Raw genomic sequence first — 21,987 nt, forward strand, 5'->3', positions numbered from 1 at the left:
CTCTGGCAGCAGCGAAATTTACTAGCCGTAGGCCGTTGTTATTGGTAGCGGAGTGAAGGCTCTCCCTACCGATTATGGGACGGAAAAAGCCCTCTCTACCGACCTGAGCGTTGGGGTCTCCGATAACAATTTTCACGTCATGCTTTGGGGACTCTCCATAGGCTTTATCACGACATTCATAAAACGTGTTCTTCACGTCGTCGGATTTATCGTTTGTCGGTGCGTAAACGTTGATTAGGCTGTAATTGAAGAATTTGCCCCGTATCCTCAACACACAGATTCGTTCGCTAATGGGTTTTCACCGCATCACTCGCTTCATCTGCTTGCCCATCACTACGAAACCAACTCCATGCTCTGCTTTTTCGCCACCGCTGTGATAGATGTTATACTTGAATGCAGTGTTGGTTGTGGGGTCCACGGCTCGGAATTCACGTTCTCCGGATCTGGGCCATCGGACTTCTTGAATAGCGGTCACGTTCACTCCAACCTTCTGCAGTTCGCGAGCCAGAAGGCTCACTCGTCTCTAAATGATTAGGGTCCTGACATTCCAGGTACCGAGTTTCCAATCATAGTCCTTATTTCGCTGCCGCGTCGGTTGTCAAAAATAACGTTCTCTTTTTCTTCTATATCTATTTTTCGTGGTATTTGAGAGGCTTCAGTAAGCTACCTTATACCTTAATATTTGGTATTTGTATATCTCAGTATCAGTTATTTTTAGATTCATCAGCTTGATAGCACCCAGCGCGGTGTGGTAAAATGGGAAAAAAGTTAGTTATTTTGAAATAGGTGATCCTTGGAATCCATTAGTGATGCTAGTAAATATGTAAAAATTAACCAAGCTGCCAAGAAATTATAACCATCACGTTGAAGAACGGTTCCTTCGGGAATTCTTCCGGTAGTTCATTCGGGAATTCCTCCGAAAATTTCTTTTAGAAATTCTTCCGGGTATTTCTTCGGGAATTCCTCCATAAGTTCCTTCGGGAATTCCTCCGGAAGTTTTGTCACGACTACTTCGGGAAGTTTTGTCGCGAAGACCTCCGTAAGTTCCTTCGGGAATTCCTTCGGTAGTTCATTCGAGAATTCCTTCGAAAGTTATTTTGGCAATATCTCCGAAATTTCCTCCAGGAATTTCTCCGGAAGTTCCTCCGAAAGTTACTCCCGGAGTTCTGTTGAACATTTCTCCGGAAATTTGTTCCCAAAAACCACTACGAGCCACTTCAAATGTCGCTATTTCTTCAGGAATACTCTCGCATCATCAAATCTCCAACGATTTCTCCGGAAATCGATCTTTCCCGTCAAAATTTGTTGCACTATTTAGACCTCATTGTCGTGCGGCTAACGACGCTGGTTGTCTGAGCGTATTGTGTAGTATGTGTAGAGTGTTGTGTATTATAGGCTGAGGGTTTGATTCCCACTCCAGTCATGGACGCTCTTTGATAAATGAAACATTTTTCACTGGTCTACTGGCCATTGTCCGTTGTTTATGTCAGTGCACAGTCTGTTGAAGACGGTGAAACTGTCTTTTCAATCTTCGGGCGTTTTTCTGACTTTGCCGATTTTCTGATCTCTCTGGAGCTGAATCAGATTCTTCTGATTTATATCATTCCCCTGACTTAAACTTTCCAGACTATCTTCAGATATTTTTGATTCCGTGTAGATCATACAAATCCCTAATATTCCGATTCGAACCGTTTTGACTAAAATCCCGAACAGGGATGGCATTACGCATCTCAATTCGAACGAAATTCTATAGAATCGAGCATGTTCGGCATAACGACTTTCGATTCGATCTCAAAAACGAATTATCGTTTGAGAAGGCACAAGAATAGCGACAAGTTTTTTCATAAATTTGCTTAAGAAACTCTTCCGAATTTTCTTGTAAAATTCTTCAGAACATCTTTTGAAAAAATCTTCTGAATCTCCTCCTGAATTGCCGAATTCATGGCATGGCGAATTCCAAATCACCAAACTTTTACTTGCGCTTGAAAATATCATGAAGATTGTTCACTACACTAGCCCTCAAGACCAAGATCGAGAACCAGAACGAATCTACTTTTCTTTTACATATCATATTTACACGATAGAGGATATAACGCTGACATCAAATCTTGTAATCTTGTCAGGGGCGCCCCAATCAAAACAACCCTTTTCAATGCAAATTCCCACCATGCTCAATTGAGAATAGGTATCTAAACATTTGCCCCGACAAGACAGAAAAATCCGCTCAATAATATTTAGAAAGAGTGATTCACGCTTCAACAACTACACTGCACCTATTTACGAACTGGGGCAAACCACATGGTTATGAAAAAGTGTCAACTCATCACAGGATTGCAACAAACATCACTCATCGGTCACTTTACCACGTTCGTCAGAGTTAATTGCACACCGCCCGATTCCCTTCTACGAGATAGAGCTGCGTCATCGAGCTGCGAGGAATGTTCTAATAATACCTTTGTAATGGCTCAACGGTAAGACACACGGTTGCAAAGCAAACCACCCTTGAGGTAGCTGGGTTCGAATCCTAGAGTCCTAGATTTTTTCCCAATGTCTTTGAGCATTCCTCGTAGTGCATAAATGATAACTGTGGAAGTATTCGATGAATACTAAGCAGCGAGTTGGCAAGGTTCCGTTTGGGATATGCAACGTTAGTAAAAGTAAAGACAGAGTTCTTCTTTCCAATAAGTGACGTTGGCGACGTCACTTACTCAAAGTTCCTCGCAATCGCTCGCCGACCGGTACGGCATTTCTTCACTCTCTCTCTCCCTCTCGATGTTTTTTCTTGTTATCAGTTCGCGTGAGGTCACAGCGATTGCGACCGCGGAAAATTAAATAACATTATCGCCACCGAGGTGTACATACAGCGATTATCTTTTTGACTCAATTAGATGCAAAGCCAAAGTTTTAAGCAAAAGACAGGGATTTGCCGCTTTGCTAAGCGTTTTACCTGTTGTTACCGGTATCGACTGAAGCTAGACATTTCCCCTATTTGGTTGACGTGGTTGCTTTGCATAGGTTGAAAAATATTTACTCTTTATAACTCACCCAGTCCTGTAATACACTCTATGTATAGTTCGTTCTGGAAATAAACACGAGATTTGTTTTGATTGCTCTCAAATTGCAAATCAAACAATTTATTTAGTTGCGAAATGGTAAACTTTTCCCACCCAAAGGAACTTCCGCTGAAACCAAGTAGTAATTGCTAATTGCTAATTGCTTGTTGCCAATTCAGGAAAAAACAAACATCCGAGTGTTTGAAATGATCAGTTTGGTGGAAGTAGAATTTCCTCGCATTGCTGTTGTGAAAATCACAAACACAATCTTGCACGTGATACCCAACTCGTGGTCGCCAGTCGTTGTTCGAACTCAAACTAAGCAGCGCATTCGGTTGGTGCAGATCGTTTAGTCAGGGTTTTGCCAGCCAACTTGGCATCCTCGGTCGCAAGTGGGAAGCACCTTAGCTGTTGGGATTCACTGCATTCACTGCAGTTTGAAAAATAAGATCAAATTGCGTAGGGCGTGATGGCGTTTTGTATGACGCTTTTTACGTTCAAATTTTGGTACGCATAAGGGTCTTGAATATGCGAGATGGATCATCAAGGTCCGAGTGCATGACAAACAGCGCAAAAAAAGTCCTTGAGCATAATATCCGTCTGGTGAGTACATGTTGGCATGTTGATGCTTATCTAACATGATGAACGAATTCCTTCAGTACCAATGCTCTGGAGAGAGATGATCTAACCGACACAAGTTCATCATCTTCCCAGGTATAAATTTCTCCATTATACGGCTGACGCAACTTCTCGTTATGATGCTTTTGATCATTTTGTTTTGATTTCGGCGTTTCGCATCCACAATTATGAGGACTCCATTCGTCAGCAACTTTTGTGGACTGTGCCAAAATTATGTATGAGTGCTTGACCTGCTTCACCGCTGGCGGAGAAGCCTGAAACCAAACAGGTTATGGAAGAATAAATTAAAGCCCTCCTATCGCGAAGTGCAGAAAAAACCCGTGATTGATTAGTTGTGTTTGTTTTCTTAGCTAGCTGGGCTAGGAATATGTAAATAAATAATACTTAAGGTAAAGGTTAGCAGCAAAACAGGAAAGCAACTGGCTCAAATATATTCAAAGTTTTGTTTTATGGCCAATTTATAAAAAAAACAGATTAAACCACCTAGCGGCGATGATACCTTTCTCGTGCATCGTAAAATGTACTGAAAAAATCACATAAGAAAGGTCAAAAAACCCCTTAAGGGGAATAGATCGCATATTTTCTATCATTTTGCATGTTTTTGCATTAATTACTATGCATTGTCACCAATCCAGAAAAAAAAATCGATTTTGACCCTTGGGAAAAAAAAACAATGATTTTCAATAATTCCGAAATGCAATGTCCGATCGGGCCAATTTTCAAAAGCAAACAATGGGGCCGCATTCCCCGTCGAATGCAACTTGTTGCGAGTAAATCGGGTAATGCTAAATTCCAAAAAGTGTGTCTACAAAAGGAGAATGGGCAGTTTTGGGCCATCGATGTACACACCCGAGCAAAGTTTGAAATCAAATTGAAATACAAAATTTGCTATCATGATGTCAATTATTTGATTACTCCAGTTGATCTCGTTTTGTATGGATTAAAGGTTAACACAGCAGAAATGAGAGCATATTTTTACACTGTGAAATCATACTGAAAACAAATTTTGCTGTCAATGAAATCATCATGATTACTAAATTTGATATATAAGATTTTTAATTTGATATCAAAATGAGTATTCAATTAGATTAGTTTTATGAACATTCATAACAACAACAGCATATTTTGTTTGCAGATTGCTTTTAATTTTCGTGAAACACACTTTAAATAATCGACAGCTTAATTTAATGTGAAGCTGCTATCATTATGATAACTGAGGAATACGTATGGAAAACATGTCAATTTGTGTTAACTAACTCTTCTAGAGTTATGAGGGAATTCCATGGAAAAGGTTAGACTGCAGAATGGAGAAATGTACTACACTGGCCCAACTTAGTATGGGGAGAAAAAAATGTTGTCGAATTCCAGTATTGTGTCTTTGGGTGAGAAAATCAATCTCTCAACATTTCAGCTCAATCACTTGTTGCATAAGCTGGCGCATTTGATTTGAAGTTTGTATGGGGATTTCATCCAAAATATATAGGAGAATACACCTCCGTCACTCATTCGATCTGGAAATTGGTTCTGATTGCTCGATTGACCTCAGAATTGCAAAAACGGCAGTTGGTATGCCACAGAACAATTTCACATAACATTGTATGATGATTAAAAAAAACTTTTATATAGTTTTCGGCTGATTATTTATTAGGAGCTGAATTGTATATTTTTGGATTTAATGATCGAATCGTATCAGCCGAAACCTATATCGTAATTCAGTTACAATCAAGTTGGTGTAACCATTTTTGTCTGACTTGTGCTGTTCGGGACGGAGATAGCAGACCCACCGTTTTCAGGAGAAAACAAAAAACGTCGCCTGAAAGAAGCGGAGTGCGAAGAGATGGAACAGCTTTGCCGTTCTCAAGAAACCAGCAAGTTCTATCAGAAACTCAACGCATCCCACAAAGGCTTCGTGCCGTGAGCCAAAATGTGTAAGGATAAGAAAGGGAGCATCTTGACGATCTTGACGGACGAACTTGTGATTATTGAAGGCAGTACTCCGAGGAACACTTAAATGACGCTGAGAGAACAGGCAATGGTAGTCAAGGCAGCGGAGGAGATGACTATGTCAGTTCAGCGGACGATGGAAGCCAACCAGCCCCCACATTGGGGAAGTTGAGGTTGCCATCCAACAGCTAATGACTAATAAAGCTGGTAAGGATGGTATCAGAGCTGAGCTCATCAAGATTGGAAACAACTGACCATTTGCTTGCACAAACTGATGATCAGAATCTAAAAAACTGAATCGCTACCGGAGGAGTGAAAGGAAGGGGTCATATGCCCCATATATGAGAAAGGCAACAAGCTGGAGTGTCACCACCTTTAATGCCGCCTACAAAGTAATATTCCAGATGATCTTCCGCCGTCTGTCACCAATAATGAATGAGTTCATGGGAAGTTAACAGGCCGGCTTCGTTGAAGGTCGCTCGACAACGGGCCAGAAATTATTAAAAAATGCCGTGAATACCAGGTCCCAACGCACCATCTGTGTCGATCTCAAGGCGACATATGACAGTATAGACCGCGTAGAGCTATGGAAATTATAGACGAGAACTGTTTTCCTGGGAAGCATACCATACTGAACTGTACTGTATGTAGACTTCGGGAAAATACTCCAGCTCGTTTGAATCCCGCCGAGGGCTAAGAGAAGGTGATGGACTTTCGTTCCTGTTGTTCAGCATAGCGCTAGAAGGTGTCATACGAGGAGCAAGATGTAATTACCGGGATATGATCAACAGATGTTGATGTCAACAGATCCAGGGATGGAATTCTCCTCAGAGCGAATCAGGAGAAGAAAAAAAATGCTCACTGCTCTCGACACACGAATCTTTGCTCTTCTCTTTTGTACTTTTGCGTTTCACTCTTTTTCCGGTAGCTCCGAAATATATTCATTTCTCAACGATAACTAAATACTTTGACTCAATGAGGTGAGGAAAAAGTTGCTCATTGAGTATCTTTGAATCTCTTTTCTCTTTTATAAGGACGGAATTGGTGGTGGCGAAAAAAAAAAAGATAATTAGTTGGCTAATCTAACGGTAGCCAGTAGGTTATTGTATTTATCGCTTTGTTCAGAAAACAATTCAATCACTGTCATAATGCGTGTTTAGGACTGTTGCATTTAATTTTTACACGTTGAAGACATTCCCCTGAATGAGCTTAATAATTTTCATTAAAAATTGAAGCAGTCGCAAAAATCCTGTATTAATCGGTCAAAACGGTATACACTGGAGTCGCTTTTCATGCGGTTTAATATGAGGCTTAATTTTTATGCGGATTTTAGGTCTCATGCGTTTAAACGCGTTTACACAATATTTTGAACCGTCTAAGACGAATTAAGTACTGTCCATTTAATTCCACTAGTTAATTTTCGTTATCTTTGCAGATACGTATTTCGACCACAACTGTGTGGTCGTCTTCAGTGTCTTGTACTCGACTCGACTTCGAAGAATGGTGTTCATTTCTACCCGTTCATGGATGCTACACATGGTCCCTATTCTCATGCATCGAAATTTAACTAATAATATTAGTAAAGTAGCTTGTAGCTTGTATTTTTCCGTTGCATAATTAATCTACAAGTTTCAATTTCCAAGTCTAATATTACAAGTGAAGCGCACTAATAATATTAGCAGAATTTACAAGTAACTGTTGCATAAAGAAAATACAAGTACAAATTATTAGCGATGGCTTGTAGTTTCTTTTACAAGTATGAATGGTGCTGTAATTTAATTTACAAGTAGCTTTTTTTATTATTTAGCTGTGCAAAGTAATTATACATCGTTTTATTGTTTTTAAAGATTTAACAAAGAAAGAAACTAGTATTCAAAATGCTTTAAATTACCGTACAGTGAAATACTATGTACTAAGAATAAATTTCTCGTTCCAATACAAAACTGAGAATTATGAAATTTTTCAAATAACTCTGGAGAAAACAGGAATACTTGTGCTGACATCAAGTATTCGAATGGTGGGGCGCTTACTACTCAAAAGTGGGTTGTTTTCGCTTAAAACCGTACTTAGGCTCAAAAACCCAATTTTGTGTAAAATAGCTCTTCTAACACTACGTAGTTTACCTTAATCCACGTAAAAACATATTACCATATAACCCAAAGCAAAGTTTAGTAACTTTAGTTTACCTAAAGTTGACTTTATTCATGGAAGATACGTTGAGTAAAGTACAGATCGCCCAAATTAAAACCCATATCAATCCCAAAATTCGCCTTTACAAACCATGTAGAAAATCACTCCAACGTGAATTCTTTTTTCTTTGTAAAAAATGCCAATACCACGAAACCGGATTGATCCGCGGAATCAATAAATTAAAGAGAGAAGAATATTGAATCAACAAATTAAAGAAGATAATAAATTCGTGTTCCGTGTATATATAGCTATCGTAGTATTCTATGCACAAACTTGCAGAAAAACATAAACAAATCATTTATCGCCGTGAACTCTCGGATGAATTTTGAGAGGTAAATGAACCTGACAGACTTGTCATTTCAACCTTACTAATAATACAAGTACTAATATTATTGGTTGGCGAATCACTTTTATGCAACATAAATTACAAGTACTTGTAATTTTTTGACTTGTAACTTGTAACTTGTAACTAATATTATTAGTCTGATTATGCTACAGGGCCCTGGTCTCATAAAGGTGCGAATGTGTGAGGCTGTTTTGCGGGTAGCGATGGTATGACAGAAGTGTGCTTACATTTCTCTGTACGTTCAGTTGGAAAGAACAACAAAAATGATGCTCCTCAAAGAGGTACATTTAGACCAGTGTTGTAAAATGTCATTTGCATTCGTTTGTATAATTTTCCCAGAACTTTTTGCAGAAGTTAGCTATTGATTCTTGATGTATGACGAACTTATAGCGCTTAAATGTGCCTACAACTTTGTCTAACAAGACATTGCTGTAAATATGTAATCTGGGGCGTGGGAAGCAAAATGTCATTCAAATGACATTATGTCAAATAACACGTGACATTTTGGAGAGTTTTCACTCTCTAGCCTTAGATGTTATATTTACAGCAATGTACCCTTGAATAAAAATATAGCCCTACTCAAGCGTTATGAGTACATCTAAAATTATGATGTTAATTTTACTTCTGAAGAAAGTAATAAACAAATTAGTCAAATGACATGCAAATGACATTTTACAAGCAGGCTTGTAAAATGTCATCTGCATGTCATTTGACTAATTTGTTCATAACTTTCTTTAGAAGCAAAATTTCTTCCATAATTTTGAATGTACTCATAACGCTTGAGTAGGGTTATATTTTTGTCCAAGGGTACATTGCTCTAAGTATAACATCAAAGGCTGGAGAGTGAAAACTCTCCAAAATGTCACGTGTCATTTGACATAATGTCATTTGAATGACATTTTGCCTCCCACGCCCCAGATTACATATTTACAGCAAAGTCTCGTTAGACAAAGTTGTAGGCCCATTTAACCGCTATAAGTTCGTCATACAACATGAATTGATAGCTACCTTCTGAAAAAATTCTGGGAAAATTATACAAACGAATGCAAATGACATTTTACAACACTATTACAAGCCTGATTGAGACAAACGGTTTCTCTCAATGAGCGCCGCTCCTCATTTTTCCCACAACGAAGAGCATCTTTTTTTTATGTTTTGATCATATCCGTGATGTTTTGTTGCTCATTTTTGATGAACTTTTTTTGCTCATTGAGCTCATTGTGCGAGTAAATGCCAAGCCTGAACAGATCTATTCAATTTATTTATTCACGGATGACATGGTCATTGTCGGACCATTTGCAAAGGTGGCAGAACCCGCCAGAAGCGCGACTGGCCCTGTCGTGGTCGATAAGTTTGTCTACCTTGGATCCTTGCCAACGATTGATTTGATAATTGTGTTAATAGTGAAATACAAAAGCGCTGATGGATACTGACTGGAAGGGTACGATGGGCAGGGCATGTTACAAAAATGTCGGACAGCAATGCTGTAAAGATAGTGTTTATTCAGTGTTATCTGTTAGATATAAGCTAAATAAATGGATTGACTATTTTAGCATTAACTGCTAGAATTGGAAATGAACCGATAACTCTTTATGTGACCTAACATATAAGATGACGAGCTCGGTGGTCTAGTGGCTATCGCTTCTACCTTATAAGCAAGAGGTCGTGGGTTCAATTCCAGGCTCGTCCCTTTCCTACTTTGTATTTCTATCTTGGTTCTTTCTGTGTTTCACGTTATACCAAAACGATTCCTACTGTTATAACTTTACACACAATCCCAAAACCTCCCGTGGCACCTATGAGAGGTCGTAGAGTTCTCTGCATATTTCTTAAGTAGGTGTCCAACAAACTATCCTTCCCCTTCCTCAGCATTCGCAAGGACGTGCCCAGGACAGATCTCGACTATTGGAGAGTGCATTGCTTTCATCTAAGAGTTAGTGATTAGTCCCAAATCAATATCTGTGGTAACGGATGAAAGTGATACTACTCTCATACAATAGTCTTAGCTTGTACCACCTACGAATTTGTGCGAACTGCTAAATGCTAATGCTAATGCTAATGTGACCTAACATATAAGATCACCATATCACCATATTACTTGTACATTGAAGAACAGTGCTAGTCCTAAGCAAAAATCTATTGATTTCCTTAGCAAGAACAGCTGATATGGTTATAACGAAGTAGACAACGGACTTCAAGCGCTAATGCTCATGATAATTCCTGGTTGTATACAATCATCGAAGGACTGTTAATGCGCCATAAACATGGTCTTCTTCTGTAGAAGTGTTAACTTCGCCATTCGCGGGCAGCAGGGGCTATGTCCAAGGGCTTCACGATCCCTCCCCAGGCCATCTGCGAGTTGTGGGGCTTGCCTAGAATATGGTGGGGTTTGACAGTGGGCCCTGTTAAATTCCTATAAAAAGCTGCATGTATCCGCAAGTAGGCCCCACCAAAGCGACCGTGTGCCGCTCAAAGCGCACAAGCCCAAGTCCTGGTGTCAGGTGGGACACAAAACAGACCTGACACGACGGCCCTCCGACGAGACAGGAGGTTTGCGCAGGCCCAATAAGCCGCCTGGAAAACCAATAATTACGAGCAATATAAGAGATAATACGACTCGATATAATCGGCAAAGACCTAGGCGACGAATAAAGGATCACGATTGGAAGCTTGGAACATGGAACTGCAAGTCGCTAGGTTTCGCAAGTTGCGACAGGATGATCTAAGATGAATTACATCCCCGCAACTTCGACGTCGTGGCGCTGCAGGAGATTTGCTGGACAGGACAGAAAGTGTGGAAAAGCGGGCATCGAGCGGCTACCTTCTACCAAAGCTGTGGCACCACCAACGAACTGGGAACCGGCCGGGAACGCGTGATTGGGTGGCAGCCAATCAACGCAAGAATGTGCAAGCTGAGGCCGTTTCTTCAACTATAGCATCATCAACGTGCACTGCCTACACGAAGGGAGACCCGACGACGAGAAAGAAGCGTTCTATGCACAGCTGGAGCAGACATACGATGTATGCCAAATCAAATCGTCATCGGCGACATAAATGCTCAGGTAGGAAGGGAGGAAATGTATAGACCGGTCATCGGACCGGATAGTCTGCACACCATATCGAATGATAACGGCCAACGATGCATAAACTTCGCAGCCTCCCGCGGAATGGTAGTCCGAAGCACCTTCTTTCCCCGCAAAAATATCCACAAGGCCACATGGAGATCACCTAACCAAGAAACGGAAAACCAAATCGACCACGTTCTAATCGACGGTAAATTCTTCTCCGACATCACGAACGTACGCACTTACCGCAGTGCGAATATTGAATCCGACCACTACCTAGTTGCAGAATGTCTGCGCTCAAAACTCTCGACGATGATCAACACGCGTCGGAGTCGTCCGCCGCGGCTGAACATTGGGCGGCTACAAGACGGTAGACTAGCTCAAGACTACGCGCAGCAGCTGGAAGTGGCACTCCCAACGAAAGAGCAGCTAGGCGCAGCGTCTCTTGAAGATGGCTGGAGAGATATTTGATCCGCCATTGGTAGCACCGCAACCGCTGCACTTGGCACGGTGCCCCCGGATCAGAGAAACGACTGGTATGACGGCGAATGTGAGCAGTTAGTAGAGGAGAAAAATGCAGCATGGGCGAGATTGCTGCAACACCGCACATGGGCGAACGAGGCACGATATAAACAGGCGCGGAACAGACAAAACTCGATTTTCCGGAGGAAAAAGCGTCAGCAGGAAGATCGAGACCATGAAGAGACGGAGCAACTGTTCACGTAAGGGCCACGTGCCACAGCCTGATATGTGTAAGGATATAAACGGGATCCTTCTTACCAACGAGCGTGAGGTGATCCAAAGGTGGCGGCAGCACTACGAAGAGCACCTGAATGGCGTTGTAGCAGACGAAGATGGCGGTATGGTGATGGATCTGGGGGAACGCGCGCAGGACATAATTCTACCGGCTCCGGATCTCCAGGAAATCCAGGAGGAGATTGGCCGGCTGAAGAACAACAAAGCCCCTGGAGTTGACCAACTACCAGGAGAGCTGTTTAAACACGGTGGTGAGGCACTGGCTAGAGCGCTGCACTGGGTCATTACCAAGATTTGGGAGGAGGAAGTTTTGCCGCAGGAGTGGATGGAAGGTGTCGTGTGTCCCATCTACAAAAAGGGCGATAAGCTGGATTGTAGCAACTACCGCGCAATCACATTGCTGAACGCCACCTACAAGGTACTCTCCCAAATCTTATGCCGTCGACTAGCACCAATTGCAAGAGAATTTGTGGGGCAGTACCAGGCGGGTTTTATGGGCGAACGCTCCACCACGGACCAGATGTTCGCCATTCGCCAAGTACTGCACAAATGCCGCGAATACAACGTGCTCACACATCATCTATTCATCGACTTCAAAGCCGCATATGATACAATCGATCGGGACCAGCTATGGCAGCTAATGCACGAACACGGCACGATTTATTACAATGAGCAAACTTCTCGGAGGCCAACTGAATCAAGAAGTTGAATAGTTGTTCCCAGACTTTGAGTCTCTAACCGTGGAATTAACATAACTCATCCGCCGCTGAAGCGACTCGACTGGCCTTCAGTCGGGGACATCACAATCCTTACTTTGCCACGTACGCTTACATCGAGGGCGAAAACCAAACGTTGCAAATAAATATATTTGCGTTGCAAAACTCAATCGTAAGAGAGATGATGCAATTAATTTGGACGGATGGAATCACTAACAGCAACCAAGCTACCACGCTCAACCCGATGCCGCCGAAACAATCCATTTTCGCAATTAATTCTTTCTTTCCATAAAATGCTGGTCCTGAGAAGAACCAATTTTCTTTTCCCAATGCGTCTTTCCAATAACTAACTGCATTCAAACGTTTGTCAGCACCCTGCGTTGAAATTGTCCGACCGCCATTTTATGATTTTTTGCCAAGCCTCCACCATTTGGAATAAATTTTCAGCATTGCCACTGCTACCCACGCCTTCGTGCTGATGTGTCCGTGCATCACATTTTGTCCAACCGCTCATTCCGCGGAATCCCGATCAAAATGGCTCGCGCGCGCCGGAAAGCAGCTTTCTTGTATTCAATAAATTAAGCCCGTTAGCCCCGCCCCCAATGATGTTATCGATCATTTAGTAATTTGCGTTCGATCATTTAGTAGTTTGTCAAAAACTCATTCCAGAATCTGAATTTCAAAATGTGTTGTATGGTGGACTTCTAGTGCTAAGGTTTTTCTACAACTCTGCCAAATGGTTGGTTGTTTGAATTCCACTAGTAACGGAGCTATGGCTATAGTTTCAATAACTTAGACTAAATGATAACAGAATTCCAATCATTTAGTTAAAGCTACTGCAACTAGTGCTATAACTCCGTTATTAGTTGAATTCTAACAACAAACCATTAAGCAAAGTTGTAGATAAACCTTCGCACTAGAAGTCCATCATACAACACATTTTGAAATTCAGCTTCTGGAATGAGTTATTGACAAACTACTAAATGATCGAACGCAAATTACTAAATGATCGATAACATCCTTGCCCGCCTCTTTGTGATCTGTATGGGTGTAAATATAATATGCACTCATAACGATTAATGAAGGGGCGGGGCTAATGAAATTACTTCATTAGATATAATAATAATGCCTTTCGGCGCACGCGAGCCAGACAACGGACTGTGACTGTGTCCGTTCTGCTGCATCGAATGTCGAACCACTCGAATCAAAATGGCTCGCGCGCGGCAGGACAGCAGCTTTCTTGTATTCAATAGATTAAGCCCGTTAGCCCCGCCCCTTTGTGATCTGATATGGGTGTAAGTAAAATGTGCACTCATAACGATTAATGAAGGGGCGGGGCTAATGGAATTACTTCATTAGATATAAGAAAGCTGATTTTCGGCGCGCGCGAGCCATTCTGATAGAAATTCCGCAGACAATGTGGGAGAATGTTATTTGCCACCGCCTTGCAAGCGGGAAGAAATGCAACAAAAATAAATAAGAAATTTTAAAAAAAATAGGTTTTACGTAAAACAAATCAAAACAAGGCACGTTACATTGTTAGCGAAGAGTCCTAGTTGGAAAACGCATCATTATTAAAAAAAAATGTTTTGCACTTTTTTCCCCAAGCAATTTTGTCAAAAATCCAAAAACCAAATATACAAGAAAGGCAAAGTATGTTTCACGCTAATCACGCTATAATCTAACACATGAGATTCAAAATAATTATTATTAATGGGAAAAAGTATATCTTTGTCGTCATTTTTCAACGAATTATAACTGAAAATCCATCTTCCACTCGAAACTTCCCAAGCAACCAGAAGTTCGGATAAAAAGGGCTATTTTGGCTTAATCAGCTCTCATTTTAAGTAATTTTTTGTATGTAACGGAACTTTAAGTGAACTTTAAAGTTCCGTTAAGGATGCTTGGAACTTGATGTGAACCATAGTGAACCAATTAGTTCGGTTAAGAGTAAATTTAAGTAAAATTTGAACTTCTGGTTGCTTGGGTTACTATCTGTTCGTAAAAAAAACCGTTCTCAAATTGACATTTCAATTTTTATGGCTCAAATTCATCTGGAGGGTTACTAGGTAGTAAATATAGTCACTACATGGGAAATAATAAGTAGAGCTCTTGTTAATAAACAGAAAAACATATAATTTGTTGGTGACAATATAATTGCCACAGCCTTATAAATGGGTAAACCGCTCTTTGCGGAATCCCGATCAAAATGGGACGCGCGCTGGAAAGCTGCTTTTTTGTATTCAATAAATTAAGCCCGTAAATTTAAAAGGAATCAATCACTAACAGAAACCAAGCTTCCACGCCAAACGCTGATGCCGCCGAAACAGTCCATTTTCGCAATTAAACCTTTCTGTTCAGAAAATGCGAGCCCTAAGAAGAACCAAATTTCTTTCCTCAATGCGCTTTCCCAATAATTTAAAAAAAGCATCGCCACTGGCGGCACGGGATCGCAACAGTACTATTTTTATAGTCAACCCTTTCTTCATATAAAATGCTGGCTCGATGAGATTGAATGATCTGCTGCAACACACCGAAGACCACCACCAATGCGATGGATTTCCGTTGAAAATGTTACCAGCGTAACAATTCGTCGAGCTGAGTCGATTGGTATATAACACTATGGTTCTCCAAAGCATCTAAAAAAAACGAACAGTGGGTAATGTCTGTGACATAACCGCTAAATGGACGTAGGACTTGACTTGACCATGCCTTTAAGGTTTAAGATACATAATATGTCCAAATTTCTCACATCAACTATTTTGGATAAATAATCGGCGTTGCACACCATTCCTTGGCAAAATCTTCTCATCAAACCGACACAGAAATCAAATCTACCTCGAACAAGAACCATAAAAAAAAATCAGGAAGTATCTGTCCGGTCACGAAATATTAGCCTCGACAGTGGCAACCTTCCCACTGAAGGACTGCCTGAAATAAACCACAAGTTGGCTCAGCAGGGGATGTAGACTGTATCTCAGCCCTTCCACTGAAGAGCCTTCTAATCCGTGCGATAGCGACTGAAGGAGAACATTATTTTTAACTCTTAGAGCCTTGAAAAAGGCTGTTTGCTTCGGCTAAGTGCAAAAAGTAAGAAAACGATCTTTTAAAATAACCGCGAATTTCTAGTGATAGTATAAAAAAGACTGAATGCTCTGCGAGCGAATGCACTTTTCTTTTATACCTTATTTTGAATCTTCTCTGCTTCCCAATTGGTGAGCCAATCAGCTAGTGTCTTGTATCCCGCTTCTTTGTCAGCCAAAGCGTCATCATCATCAACGCGTTCGAGAAGGGCTTCTTCTTTTTTACGCTTGTTGCTCGCTGCTGGCGTCTATTTCCTAACGGGACTTTTCGCTAGAAACAGGCCAATTCTAGATTGCTTTGAGAATAGGTCGTATGTGCAAAAGAGAGATTCTCTTTGATCACGCTCTCTTTCGCTAATAAATCGGCTAGTTTTGCATGTTTTGCTACGATTCCACTTCAGCATGATAGACAAAGCTATTGTCTTTGGATATCTGCCAAGAAATTCTAAGTAAACTTTTGTATAGTTTCGTAATAATCGAAAGAGAATAGATCCAAAGAAAGACTCTCTTTTGCACATACGACCTATTTTCAAAGCACTCTAGAATTGCAGTTCAGGTGGGAAGTACGTGTTCTTTTCTGAGACAACATTGTTATTAGTAGAAGGAAGGAAACACCCGGACATGGGATTTCGGGTGATAAGATTTAGAATTGGTAGCATGAGACGATCATTCAGTCACGTTCGCTTTGTGTGCGGTCAGTATCAAACAATGTTTATCTACATATTTTTTATCAATGCCAAAAAATCCAACATTTGATGAAAAATCGATTGATAGTTTATTAATGTTTAAGCTGTTATTGGTGTTTTTTTTATCCAAATAAGATTATGTGAGAGATTTGGACATCTTATGAATCTTTAAAGGCATGGTCAAGCGAAGTCCCTCGTCCACTTCGCGGTTAAATCAGAAAAATTATCCACTGTTAGTTTTGACGCTATTTATGAAAATCACGCATAAAATTTTATCTCTAGAATATTGGATTTGGCACCCAAGTACAATTTCTATCCCGAAGGGTATTGAAAGCATTGATATTGATCTCTATTATTGGCTCTCTGAAAAACCGTTTTTTTTTGCACATACATGCTGCATCATGTGGCTTTTCTTCAGCCTGTCTCGGCTCAGCACCGATGCCGGCCGGTTTCGGCTCGACTCTGCTGCTGCTGCCGGTATCTGCTCAGCATTGCTGCTTTGTCGGGTCTGTAGGGTGGACTGCTGATGTACTGGCTAGGTTTCGGCTGATGATGGTCGCTTCGATGGTGTCGAGCAAAAAAAGCGGTGCAAAGTCGGTGCAGACTGCATTCCCTGCTAAAAGGTGTGAGTGCTGTTCAATCGATGATGCGGTTGCTTCGCTTGTCCCGGTCAGAATGAAAGGAAAAAAACGCGTTGCGCTATTTTATGGGTTCTCGGCAGACCCAGCGGCTGCTCATTCGCTGGTGTCTGCACCAATCAGAACGTGGTAATGGAATGATGCAAGAATTATGCGGTACCCATATTTATAGGTTCCCTTGATCTCAATGTTTTTCATTGAAAACAGTTTCATGCCTATGGAAACAAGTTTTTCGGGTCTTATCAAGCAAGGACATGGAAGGCATACTTGAAATCTGTCGATTGAGGGGCTTACCGCAGAAATTCGTCCACTGAGACGAACGCTATTAACGTTTAAAATCTTTCAACACAGCGTAACGCGGTCGATTTGAATATTTTGAAATGACACCCGGTATAGTAAAGAGAGACGTAAGTACTACGTCAAAAGTTTGGTTTTGGAGCGATTCTATAGCCTTTGCGTATACTTATTATACGAGAAAGGCAAAAACTAATCAGTGACTGAGTAAAATTTTATCGCCGTCTATTTTCTTCCCACGGAAATTTTACTAAGTTTCCGTCAACAGCAGGATTGCTCAAAGTTTTTAGTAGTCCCGCTTTTGACGGAAATTGAGTAAAATTTCCGTGGGAAAAAAAGAGAGGGCAATAATATTATACTCAGTCGTCATTGAGTAGATCATAGAAAGAAAGCGTGGTGTGCAAAACTGTATGAAGATTTCAAGCGAACACTCCAGTTCGTTCGAATCGCACCAGGGACTAAGATTCGCTTTCGTGCCTGTTGTTCAACATTATGCTAGAAGGTGTCATGCGGAAAGCCGGGGTTTTCTACAGATCCAGTCAATTTATTTGTTTCGCGGGCGACAATACATTGTCGGCCTCGCATCGCTGCTTAGTGTTCGTTAAATACTCTCACAGTCAGTAGCTGCGAGGTTTCTAAGCCAAATTATCATGAGGCGAAGACGATGATACTTTTATGCTCAGGAGGCGAAGACGATGATACTTTTATGCTCAGGAAATTTGAGAAAATTTTCAATCCAAAAATCTCTAAAACATATTTTTTATTTTATTATACCTTTTTCCGAAAACCAATTTTGTTCAATATTGTGTCCCATAAATCGATAACAGTCCCAAGTAGATGAGAAATTAAGCAAACATTGAACTGAAATTAAATTATGGGCAGTATATTACATGATTGAAACCTAAAATAAACTAACAAAATCCTAGGGAAATCAATTCCCCTAATATCATTTTTAATTAGGCCACAGCCTTTGGCAATATTTCTTCCTCAAATATTTAATTACGACCAGTATTGAGACCACAACTAAAATATAATTTATTTTATCACATTGTAAGCATACGGAATACAAACTAAGTTAATTTCTTCCCTATAAAATATTACGAATTTATCCAAAGGGCACTCATCGATTAATTATTAATAAAAAGTACTTACCACACAATCTGCCAATGCTCTATCCGCTCAATCGAAAACAGTGGAACTAATGACGGCGCCAAGCATCATTATTGAATAAATACCACCGCGTACCACACAATTTCCCCAATTGTCCAACAGTTGATGCTCCTAAACCCCTATTCCAGACATGTTCTCTGTCCGGTCTTCACTTCATTCACAGTGAAAATTCTTCCTGCTCTTATCTTCTTTCTGCACAAATTTCAAAGCACTATTGCATCAGAAGATATAAGCGGCACGAACGGACCGACCGGCCGGCATGCATGCGAAGATGTACCGCCGCAATGTATCTTCGTTCCCTCCCAAAACTGCCACGATGCCAACGACGACGCGGGTTCGCGAATCTTAGTGACGTTCAATTAAATTAATTGCTGTGCGTTCAGTCCATTTAACTCGTTGATTAGTTCGGCCCGGCGGCAGCGCCCCGTGAATGAAGAAACACACGATGATTTTGCGAATATCTACGCATATGTTAGCCTTTTCACCGTTTCACCGTTCAATTCTTCCCAAGCTAGATTTTATTCGATGCGACGAGGGCTGAAAGGGTTAATCCGATCGAGGGCTTTCATCACTTTGGTTCGGCGAGGTCAGCCGGTTCAGGAGGCAATTTGTTCGTATTCTAATAAAAATAGAAAAAGCGTGCGATGGACTCATCTTGACCGCACCACCAGTCAGTCAGTTGGCGTGGTCAGATCAAAAGGTCAATTTCGGTCAGCCGCAAAATTGTTGATTGCCGTCAATTGGATGGATAGGACGCATCGCCGTCCAATGTCTAGAGGACTGCGGAACGCCAAGTCCGGTTGATTCCAAGACTTGTGGTTTATGCCACAGAAGAATTATATTTTTCGGCATGACTTTGCGAATGTTGAGATCTTCAAACATCGATCTTGATAGAAATTGATGGATAAGATGAGCAAGCATCCGGCTCATAGAATATTTGAAGGTTGATGAAAGTGACTGGGAAACAAGTTTTAACTGGACTAAACGCTTATTAGAGGATCAGTTTGCAAAATTAGGCTAGGCTAGCTCGTCCCGACCTCGCCAACACAGTAAATACCAAAACTCAGCCCTTGTACAAGAGTTTATTTTTAGAGAAGTAAGTAGTAGTAAAATTCTTCTTTATTTAAATCATTTTTTGTTCTACAATCATTTTATACATGTACAGTGATCGGCCGGCATGGCCCTCCAACTTCAATTTCAATTATTGTTATTATTATTATTATTATGCTATTACTTAATTTTTAAAATATAATGTATCATGACGGCCTTTAGGAGGCGCTGGTGTGTTTTTTAAAATTTGATAACCTAACTACTATGTACACTAATATTTACAATAAAAATTTGATAACCTAGATTGGAACTAGCGCCCTAATTGGAGCCTGATCCGAATGCAAGCAACGGACCCTAAACTTTTCTCTACACTCACCAAAGCGTTCATGTAAGGTTTTTATTCCGGCCAGACGGTGGACCTCGGATGTTCTTGTCCTGGGAGGGGTGTTGAGGATCATCCTCAGGAATTTGTTTTGGACCCGTTGAAGTTTGAGGTGGTGGGTTTTAGCGCAGCTCTCCCAGACCGGCATGCCATATTCGATCACAGGGAGGATGATTTGCTTGTAGACAGCAAGTTTATTTTTCAGGGACAATGACGACCGGCGGTTGATCAAAGGGTACAGTAGTTTCAACAAGACGTTACACTTTGTCACCGTTTTGTCAACCTGTTGCCTGAAGATAAGCTTGCTGTCGAGGGTCAAGCCAAGGTAGTCGGCCTCATTGGCCCATTCCACAGTCGTGCCATTGAGGATGATTTTACAGTCCCCAGGCGGAACAAGTTTAGGGGATTTGGAGTGGGGAAAAATGATGACCTGGGTCTTCGCCGCGTTGATACAGATCTTCCAGCTGGTGAGGTACTCTGTCAAGGCATCCAGGCCTCGTTGGAGTTTTGCCACTAGCGCTCTGATCACTCTACCGTTGTAGACGATGGCTGTGTCATCTGCGAACAGAGACAGAATGCCGCCTTCTGGAGGTTCTGGCATGTCGGAGGTGAACAGATTGAAAAGCAGGGGCCCGAGGATACTGCCCTGGGTGACGCCTGCGACGATGTTGTGCGCATTGGAACTCGCTCCGCTGATTGAGACCCGGAATGTCCTTGCCGACAGGTAATTGTTGATGATTTTCACCAGGTAGCTGGGAAGATTGTAGCGTTGTAGTTTGTACACCAGGCCATCATGCCATACATTGTCAAATGCCTTCTCGACATCGAGTAAGGCCATGGCGGATGTTTTCGAGACAAACTTGTTCCGTCTGAGGACGTTGGTAACTCGGGTCAGTTGGTGTACAGTTGACCGACCGCGTCGGAAACCAAACTGTTCCTCGAGCAAGATGTTGAGATTTTCGGCAGACTCAAGTACCCGATGATGAATAGCTTTTTCGAATAGCTTGGATAACCCTGAGAGAAGGCTGATGGGTCGATAACTTTTGGGAGAGGAAGGATCCTTCCCAGGCTTCCGGATGGGGATGACTTTCGCTGACTTCCAGGACGATGGGAAGTAGCTAAGCCGGAGACACTGATTAAAGATCAGCGAGAGGTGCTCAAAGAACGGAGCACTCATGTGTTTGAGCTCGAGATTCAGGATGCTGTCGAAGCCTGGGGCCTTCATGTTCTTCGACGATTTGATATAGGCCGTCAATTCGTCAGCTGAGATCTCCAACTCCTCCGAGAAGTCGTTGGGAATCAAATGGATGTTGTTAGCATGCTCGTTGACGGCTGCTTCGTGTGGACTGACGATGTTCTGCCCAAGATTGTGTGAGCTGACGAAGTGACGACCTATTTCAGCGACCTTCTCTGCAGGAGTTATCAAGCGATCCTTAGAGCCATTATTGTCTAGTGGGATCAAAGGTGGAATGGGCCGAGGCTTGGATTTTAGAATTTTGGTCATTTTCCAGAACGGCTTAGCATAATCTGGGAGAGTGCGGATCTTATTCGAGAAGTCGTTATTTCTGAGGTCCACCATTCTGGCCTTGATAATTTTGTGATTCGATTGCAGCGTGCCTTAAGCTCAGGCAGTCCAGTACGCTGAAACTGCCTGCGAGTGACATTCCGCAATCGAATCAAATCTTTGGTGAGTGTATCGATGTTTAAGGAGTTGCTTACCTGCCGAGCCGTCGGTACGTGTTGCTCTCGGGCCGCCGTGATCGCCTCCTCGATAGCGCACAGCTGGCGGTCGATACTTTCCGGCGTCTCCGGACGCACCTCGTAGTCGACGGTGTTATCGACGCACTGCTGGAAACGCTGCCAGTTCACTCGGTGGTAGTTCCGCCGTAACTGCTGGTGCCGATTGACCGAGGAGCCCAGTTCCGCCACCACCGGATAGTGATCCGAACTGAGCTCCTGGTATACAACCGGCTGC

The 21,987-nt window shown here is 41.8% G+C and overlaps 1 protein-coding gene across 6 annotated transcripts in view; it reads right to left on the bottom strand.

Moving 5' to 3' along the window:
- LOC134225427 (cystinosin homolog) overlaps positions 1-21,987 on the bottom strand; it is a 95,367-nt gene that overhangs the window by 69,399 nt on the left and 3,981 nt on the right. For 2 of the 6 annotated variants that reach the window (XM_062705509.1, XM_062705562.1), the window contains exon 2: positions 18,563-19,199. The exons of 1 other annotated variant lie outside the window; for it this stretch is intronic. The gene's annotated coding sequence lies outside the window, so the exon portion shown is untranslated. The remainder of the gene's footprint in view (positions 1-18,562; positions 19,200-21,987) is intronic. 3 more of the 6 variants (XM_062705524.1, XM_062705537.1, XM_062705517.1) reach the window with 3 other exon arrangements.

The sequence above is a fragment of the Armigeres subalbatus genome, chromosome 1, assembly GCF_024139115.2.
Source record: "Armigeres subalbatus isolate Guangzhou_Male chromosome 1, GZ_Asu_2, whole genome shotgun sequence".
Taxonomy (NCBI): Eukaryota; Metazoa; Arthropoda; class Insecta; order Diptera; family Culicidae; genus Armigeres; species Armigeres subalbatus.